Source organism: Littorina saxatilis, unplaced genomic scaffold, assembly GCF_037325665.1.
Source record: "Littorina saxatilis isolate snail1 unplaced genomic scaffold, US_GU_Lsax_2.0 scaffold_1238, whole genome shotgun sequence".
Classification (NCBI taxonomy): Eukaryota; Metazoa; Mollusca; class Gastropoda; order Littorinimorpha; family Littorinidae; genus Littorina; species Littorina saxatilis.
Window position 1 is genome coordinate 2885 of NW_027129382.1, and position 9536 is coordinate 12420.

General features: G+C 41.7%; 1 long non-coding RNA gene across 1 annotated transcript; it reads right to left on the reverse strand.

The window, feature by feature from the left end:
* Positions 1-739: 739 nt before the first annotated feature.
* Positions 740-6718, reverse strand: LOC138957646 (uncharacterized). Its single transcript, XR_011453112.1, has 3 exons — positions 6119-6718; positions 5336-5419; positions 740-1471 (listed from the first exon to the last, which is right to left on the reverse strand). It is a non-coding gene; the product is annotated as an uncharacterized lncRNA (long non-coding RNA).
* Between the last annotated feature and the right edge of the window lie 2818 nt (positions 6719-9536).

Sequence of the window (9536 nt, forward strand, 5' to 3'; positions counted from 1 at the left end):
GTTCCACTCCTGAACACCCTTTCTGTAACCACTTCTGAACACCCTTTTAGTAGAACACTTTTGGAACACTTTTGGAACACAAAAAGTGTTCTATACACAAAAAAGTGTTCCAAAAGTGTTCCAAAAGTGTTCCAAAAGTGTTCACATCTGAACACTTTTAAGTGTTCACCCTGCTGTAACCACTTCTGAACACATAAAAGTGTTCAGGTCAACACTTTTAGAACACTTTTGGAACACTTTTGGAACACTTTTAGAACACTTTTAGAACACTTTTGGAACACTTTTAGAACACTTTTAGAACACTTTTGGAACACTTTTAGAACACTTTTGGAACACTTTTGGAACACTTTTAGAACACTTTTGGAACACTTTCATCCTGCACTGTCATACAATTCAGAAAGACATTAAAATCAAATTTTGTGAGCAAAGAAGCATTTTTAATTGACAAAAAGAAATGTCTGCAGCAGTCGCAGAACAAACGGGTCTGGGGTAGGAATTGTTGAACACATAATATACCGAGCAACAAAATTCGTCATTGTTTGATTGACAAAATCTTCATCAATTATAGAGTTAGAATTATTAAACTACAAAAGTTTAATGAAGGCATGTTTGACCTTGCTTTTGTGTGATTATTTTGATGCTGTGACTGTTTTAACACACGGGACAAGCAGGTTTATCGTAAAACACATAATGCGCGCTCGCAGCACGTGCAAGTCGAGCAGGAGACATCTGATGCGTGAGATGTGTTCACTAATGCATTAGCAACCAAAAGAGACCATGGCACGCTTGCTGCCAGTCTCACTTTTGAAACAGCCAGGATGCCAAGATTAACACCACCAAAATGCCAGGTCGATTTAAAGCTGGGGGTGATCCAGAAGCGCTGGCATGTGCTTTAAACGTGCATGTGTCAACAGTTTATCACCTTCTGCAATGTTCTGGTGACATTGGAAGCACTGCAGTTATGCAACGCGGTAGATTTTTTCGCATTACCCCAATAAGACAAGATCGCAATTTCCTTCCACAACGTCTTCGACATCGATTCAATTCAGCCGCTGACAATACCAGGAACATCACTGGAAGCAACCAGTGTCCGATCAGTGGCCAGAGAACGCGATGAAGGCTGACTGAGCGAGACCTCCAAAACTTCGTTTTGTCCCGTGTGTTGAAACAATCGCAGCATCAAAATACTCACGCAACAGCTGTGTCAAACATGCCTTCATCAAAATGTTGTGGTTTGATAATTCTAACTCCATAATTGTTCGAGATTTTGTCAATCAAACATTGCAGAATTTTGTCGCGTTTCTTTTGTTGCTCGGTATATGTTGCTATTAAATAATATGAACGGAGCTCTGGTAAACCCCATCTTGAAAGTTCACACACGAAAGTCCGATAACAAAAACACCCGTCAGAGTTGGGAGGATTCCAGGCCCTTGGTCTTTGGTTTAGTTTTCAACTCGCTGTCCGGAACATCCTGTTCGAAATAAAAGTGAGTTTTAGAACATGATGCATTTCCAACTCTTAACAGGTTTGTGTTAAACGTTTGTACTTAATTGGTAACACTGAAGTGTAAATCTTAACTAATAGTGGACTTCTTCTTGCTGTCAGCAGATCTCCAACAATCGCAGTTACAGGTAAACTTTTTTTATTCCAGAACGGGCATAGGTCACATAACAGAGAACAAATACGTCACGTCCAATTCGCTCTCACCTTCCCAACACACAATGACACTCGCATGCACGCACATGCACACACGACTGAATGTAAAAAGTAATCCCTCTTGAAGCAGGAGTCTGTCCCTAAGAACAACAAGAAGGGCAAAGCCCATACGACTCACATGCTTGACCTTCTGCTTTACACATTTTTCCTACCAAAATACATGTGACCTTGACCCAAGGTCAAGGTCATCCAAGGTCATGCAACACAAAGCTGTTAATTCGAGACATAGGAAGTACAATGGTGCTTATTGGCTCTTTCTACCATGAGATGTGGTCACTTTTAGTGGTTCACTACCTTATTTTGGTCACATTTCATAAGGGTCAAAGTGACCTTGACCTTGATCATATGTGACCAAATGTGTCTCATGATAAAAGCATAACATGTGCCCCACATAATTTTTAAGTTTGAAACAGTTATCTTCCATAGTTCAGGGTCAAGGTCACTTCAAAATATGTATACAATCCAACTTTGAAGAGCTCCTGTGACCTTGACCTTGAAGCAAGGTAAACCAAACTGGTATCAAAAGATGGGGCTTACTTTGCCCTATATATCATATATAGGTGAGGTATTGAATCTCAAAAACTTCAGAGAAAATGGGAAAAATGTGAAAAACAGCTGTTTTTTAGGCAACATTTATGGCCCCTGCGACCTTGACCTTGAAGCAAGGTCAAGATGCTATGTGAGACTGTGACAAAAGGTCAGGTGTCATGTCTACTGTCCCGAATGACACACGATTGCTGACATTTCACCATTGCCAACAGAATAAACAAATAAGAAATAGGTAGAAAATGAATGTGAAAACTGACTTTAATTGTTGATCAGTATTTTCTATACCACTAACAAATAATCTACTTGCACATAGCTGTTTGGCAAATGTATGTTGCATGGGACACACTGACATGAAAGTGGAAGATGTTTTTCCCTCTAGAGAAACTACATATCAAGTTACACTTTTTGTGCTCTTCCATTCCAGTTGACAATCAATTGTTAACGCATGTTATTAAAAAAAATAGAACGAAAACAGATTAGATAGAATACAAAATGTACTGGTGATGTCATTTGGGACATACTGACATGAAAACGTCATCTTTTGGCATTGTCTCATGTATGTTTTTTGGGGCCTTGTCATCATACACCATCTTGCCAAATTTGGTACTGATAGACTGAATAGTGTCCAAGAAATATCCAACGTTAAAGTTTTCCGGACGGACGGACGTCCGGACGGACGGACGGACGTCCGGACGGACGGACGGACGACTCGGGTGAGTACATAGACTCACTTTTGCTTCGCATGTGAGTCAAAAAGTAGAATTAAAATAGGTCTTTCGCAAGGATTTCATTAGCGCGTGGCCACTCTGGAAAATTCAAAATGGCACTCTACAAATTGTTTATATAAGGTAAGCAGTAAACCGTACTGCTAATGTGGCGAGGCCTTGAGCACGCCCGTTTTCCTTAACTCGTTCTTAACCTATGTGAACCCAGGGAAAACACCTTGTCAACAATCACTGGAAGCCAAAGATCACTGTCGCAATTAATCGTGAACTCCGATGAGTTTTAGTTCAAAGAAAAGGGTGTCATATTGAATGCACCCTCTAGTAATCCGTTTGTAAAGAAACTACCTAAGTTTTGTTGGTTTGATCTAAATAATGAATTATAAATATAAGGAAATCATTTATTATGTAATGTATTCTATATTATAGAATGCATTCTATAACGTCCCGAACTACCTTCTATGATAACAAGAAGGGCAAAGCCCATACGACTCACATGCTTTACACATTTTTCCTACCAAAATACATGTGACCTTGACCCAAGGTCAAGGTCATCCAAGGTCATGCAACACAAAGCTGTTAATTCAAGACATAGGAAGTACAATGGTGCTTATTGGCTCTTTCTACCATGAGATATGGTCACTTTTAGTGGTTCACTACCTTATTTTGGTCACATTTCATAAGGGTCAAAGTGACCTTGACCTTGATCATATGTGACCAAATGTGTCTCATGATGAAAGCATAACATGTGCCCCACATAATTTTTAAGTTTGAAACAGTTATCTTCCATAGTTCAGGGTCAAGGTCACTTCAAAATATGTATACAATCCAACTTTGAAGAGCTCCTGTGACCTTGACCTTGAAGCAAGGTAAACCAAACTGGTATCAAAAGATGGGGCTTACTTTGCCCTATATATCATATATAGGTGAGGTATTGAATCTCAAAAACTTCAGAGAAAATGTGAAAAATGTGAAAAATAGCTGTTTTTTAGGCAACATTTATGGCCCCTGCGACCTTGACCTTGAAGCAAGGTCAAGATGCTATGTATGTTTTTTGGGGCCTTGTCATCATACACCATCTTGCCAAATTTGGTACTGATAGACTGAATAGTCTCCAAGAAATATCCAACGTTAAAGTTTTCCGGACGGACGGACGGACGGACGTCCGGACGGACGTCCGGACGGACGGACGGACGGACGGACGACTCGGGTGAGTACATAGACTCACTTTTGCTTCGCATGTGAGTCAAAAATGCATTCTATTTACACAAAATACCAAAATGCTTTTTATGATAGAATGCGTTCTTTAACGTCCTGAAATGCATTATAATTTATATGCATAATGTCCCGAAACTACAACAGGCCAGCCCCGCAAAGAAAAGCAGAACTACACACACACACACACACACACACACACAGCCACACACACGCACAGAGAGAGAGAGAGAGAGAGAGAGAGAGAGAGAGAGAGAGAGAGAGAGAGAGAGAGAGAGAGAGAGAGAGAGAGAGAGACAGAGAGAGAGAGACAGAGAGAGAGAGAGAGAGACAGAGAGAGCTGTGTGTGAGAGTGTTTGTAGATCTGCTTTCGAAGCAGGGACCATACCGAGCTGGCCTGTAGAAGTTTTGTGGCGCTTTATGGAATGCATTCTATCATAAGAATGCATTCTATCATAAGAATGCATTGTTGGACGTTATAGAATGCATTCTATAATAGAATACATTTCTGGGCAAATGACAAGTATGATTGAATGCATTCTATATTATACAATGTTTTCTATTTTATAGAATGCATTCTATAAATATAGAATGTGTTCTATGATATGGAATGCATTCTTTAATATAAAATGCATTCTAATTTCTATCATAATTTTCTAAAATATTTCATTATTTAGATCAAACTAACCAAAACTTACAAACGGATCGCTTTTAACTCACGTGATCTCAAGCTAAACCTACGTGAACCGAAGGAAAACACCTTGCCAGCGATCACTGTCAAAACCAATCATAAACTCCGATGAGAATATTTTCAAAAGAAAAGGGTGTCATATTGAATGCACCCTGCATACACTGTTAGCGGCAATGGCAGATCCAAGCGGATCAGCAGCGTGTTGTCTGTTGGCCATGCTTTGACTAAAGCTGGATTCAGTGTTTACGGCACTACTCTACCATAACGAATGGAAATTCTGAGTAGACTAAGTTCAGGAAAACATTTTATCATTGCAGGCCTCAGCACTCACTGAACTTAAAAATATGTACATTTTTTTCCACCTTTTAAGGAGAAGACTGCAAAATAAGACAGCAGTCTCAAAATGTAACTGCGCTGTATCCCACAGAAAGCTTAAACTTACATGAAGTGCATCCACAAGGTTTCGTCGCATTACTGTTAGCTCCATCTCCAGAAAGTGAACTGCCTCAGCCAAGCAGTATGGTTCCTGCACACACAAGATGCATGTTAAGAAATCAAACACTATTTTACTGAAGTTCCACATCGTAGCAACACTGACAAGTGTTCTGATTCTCATACTTTTGTTTATTGTGAAACTGTGTATCAACATTTAGATTTCTGTCAAATGTGGAAGGAGAGGGGGCTGGCTGTGTGTGTGTGTGTGTGTGTGTGTGTGTGTGTGTGTGTGTGTGTGTGTGTGTGTGTCCACATATGAGTTTGGCGACTGTCTGGTGTGTTTTGCACGGAGATATTAATTTTGAAACAGAGTATTTCAGCAAATAGAATAATCAATGATTCCGCAACCGCCGGCACAATTGGCCTAGTGGTTAGGCGTCCGCCCGGTGATCGGGAGGTCGTGGCTTCGAACCCCGGCCGGGTCATACCTAAAACTTTAAAATTGGCAATCTAGTGGCTGCTCCGCCTGGCGTCTGGCATTATGGGGTTAGTGCTAGGACTGGTTGGTCCGGTGTCAGAATAATGTGACTAGGTGAGACATGAAGCCTGTGCTGCGACTTCTGTCTTGTGTGTGGCGCACGTTAAATGTCAAAGCAGCACCGCCCTGATATGGCCCTTCGTAGTCGGCTGTGCGTTAAGCAAACAAACAAACAAAACTTATCAGATCAATTTGAAAGTCAATATTTCTCTGCAAAACTACACACTATATGCAAATGCAGGACATGCGTACCTTGGTAAACACGTCTGGGTTGCCGTCAGTGCCTCCTGTTCATCCTCAGTGCAATTCAGAAGAAATGTCCGCAGGTTACGCCCACATCGATTCGCCACATGGGCACATCAGCTCAAACGGCTTCCCAGTTCCCTGAAAGTGTGATAGATCTGTGAAATCAAATACAACCAAGCATGCATAGAATTATTCTAAATTGCGCACACAATCAACCTGGCCACTATTATGATGAATGTTGTTCATTAATGTATGCTGTTTTTAGCCTACCGCTTCACTTTATCTAGCGTGCAGATCGTACATCAAGGAAGAAGAAGAATCCGAAAATCTGCAAATGTATTGCTCTGACCACAGGCGGAAGGTATCGTTCACTGGACCACCATTATAATTATAAGGAACCCCTGGACATACAAGTATAACAATAACACAAAACCAAGCACATCAACCAGAATAAAAAATCAACATCAAATTGAAATAGAGTTTATTTACCAACGCAGAACTAATGTAAAAGGTCCACTGATCAGCTGAAACCGTTGCGACAGCAAAATTAGAGAAATTGTCTTCAAACGTCCACAGATACAAGTAACAGGAACATGTTACAACAAAAATACGAGTGACTAAGCTTAGATACATTAACCCATATCCTACCATGCACGCTTCACACGTGCATTAAAAAAGTTGAAGAATTTAGTGGCAATGAAAGCGAGATTACTTTTGATTTTGATGTGCCGCGATTGCTGATAGAGTTGTCTACCTTTTCAACACCCCTTCCCGCTTCCTGCTTGCAAAACTCACACGTGGAAACATCTTTTCTGCAGCAGACTCGAAAAAATGACTTCGAAATCTTCACGTCAATCTCAGTAAGTGCCATTTATTTACAAAAGCAGTTATTTTGCTAATGCTTGCACTTTTATTTGCATGGACATCTATGGAAAAACATGTTAGATTCGATTTGTGTGTAGGATGAAAGTTCCATGGAACTTTTGATCGAAGTAAAAGGTAACGTCTCTGCACGCTTCAAGCGTGCATGGTAGTGAAAGGCCCCTATATTTAGTGCTGGGCCACGTACGCTTCACGCGTGCATGGTAGCGAGAGACCCCTGGATGTTGTGTACTTACATACTCTATAAACATGCACATAGTAAAATGCTTTTGACTTTCAAATAAACATGCAGTGGCGGCTCCAGTGGTGCGGCATAGGGGGCACTATTTCTTGTTCTTTTGATGATAATATTGTGTTCTTTTGACGCTATGTTCGTGTCTCTGCTCTCCCCTTGCAGACAACAACACACTGGACCCAAACGACAAGGTCAGCAAAGTCAGGGCATTCCTCTCGATGATCAACGAGAGGTGTCTGTTGTATTTCCCTGAGCAGCAACATCTCTCAATCGATGAGAGCATGGTCCCCTATTTCGGACACCACTCGACAAAACAATTCATCCGAGGGAAGCCAATTAGATTTGGTTTCAAACTGTGGACCCTCGCTGACCCGCTTGGGTACGTTGTTCAATTCGAACCGTACACTAGGGCTGGCGGTGGTCAACCATACGGTCGTCTTGGTCTCGGGGGAACGGTGGTCAAAGATCTGATTTCGGAGCTTCCACAACGCCCTTATCACCTGACGTTTGACAACTTCTTCACATCTCTTCCACTGCTGAGTGATCTTGCGGCTAACAGCATAGGGGCGACAAGAACAATCAGGAAGAACCGCATAGAACACCTGCCCAATGAGAGATGTCACCCGGTTCGCCAAAGAAGACCGTGGTACCCTTGACTTCCGTCATGACCGACGCAGCAACGTACTGGTTGTGGAATGGAACGACAACAGTGTAGTGACCGCGGCGAGCAACTGCGATCGTGTGATGCCGCTTGCGTGAGTTCGGCGCTGGTCAAGAGCACAACGTCAGTTTGTTCAGATACAGCAGCCAGATCTGATCAGAGTGTACAACGCAACCATGGGTGGAGTTGACAGGGCAGATCAAAATATCAATGCCTATCGCATCTCTTTGCGCACCAAAAAGTGGTGGTGGCCATATTTTGCACATGTGCTGGAACTCGTGATGCAGAATGCGTGGCTGTTGTTCCGGAGAACAGATGCACACACCGCCGAGCCTCTCGACTTGCTTGCCTTCCGGCGACGCATTGTGCAAGTCTACCTGATGCGGCATGGAGCCATTGCCAAGCCACGGCGTGCTGCTCGACTTGCTCTGCCTGCCGTCCACAGAGTGCCAGACGAAGTCAGGTTTGATGGCGTCGCCGTCGGTCATTTCGCTGGTCCATCGCAGACAACAAAGCGGTGCGCACTGTGCAAGAAGAACACCAAGAAACTCTGCCTGAAATGCACAGTTGGACTTCACAATCAGTGCTTCAATGCGTTTCACGGCATCCACTGAGATGACGCTCTGCTCAACTTGCCATGTCTACAGAGCTCAAAGTTGAAACTTATGAGTTTGAGGAACTATTTGTGAACTGTAGGTCTTGTCATCACTACTTTGTGTTTGTTCGTATCATTTGTTTGTGAAGTTTTGGAGATAAAAAAAAACCACGTACCAGGCCTCTTGATACCATGCACTCTCTGAGCGTGCATCATGAGAACACTTATACGTACCCGTTGGCTACCATGCACTCTTCAAGCGTGCGTCCTCAAAAACTCATAAGAAAAATAAAAGTTCAAATGTTATGATTATATTTGTGTTATAGAGTGTGTTTGTGATGGTAAAAAGCGAAAAAAAATCAAAATTATCTAAAAAAAAAATGTTGGTAGGATATGGGTTAATACAAAATCTCAGCAAGCAACTTACAGATAACAATCGGAAATCCTGAGCCAAATCAACGCAGCGACAACGCAGACAGGTCCACAGATCTAAAAGTGTCAACGTTCTTTTTTGGTCCAGCTGAAGCATGATGGGACAATTAGTAACATTATTAAATTGTAAAAATAAAAATGCTAATACTTACCGCTTATTAGATGTCTCAGATGAAATAAATGTTTGATGAAAAAATATAAGCACAACACGATTAAAAACAAAAACAAAAAAACGTCCCGCAGCGGTCTAGGGGGTATAAAAATTATATACTCTAAGCGACGCTAGATCCCGACGAGTCTCCGTAGCTCAATCGGTAGAGCGCTGACATGGCAAGGCGAAGGTCTCGGGTTCGAATCTGCTCATGGCCCAAATATTTTTAATGTATTATTTTATTCGGATCATGACTAAAAGACAAAGTGGAACACTTGTGGAACACTTGGTTCCACTGTGCAAAAAAGTGTTTACCATGTGTTCCAAAAGTGTTCAGGTAGCAGAAGATGCTTCAGGATAACACATTGAGAACACTTTCTGTGTTCCAAAAGTGTAAAAATGTGTTCACCCTAACACTTTAAGTGTTCACCCTAAACACTTTCAGTGTTCTCAAAGTGTTATAAAATT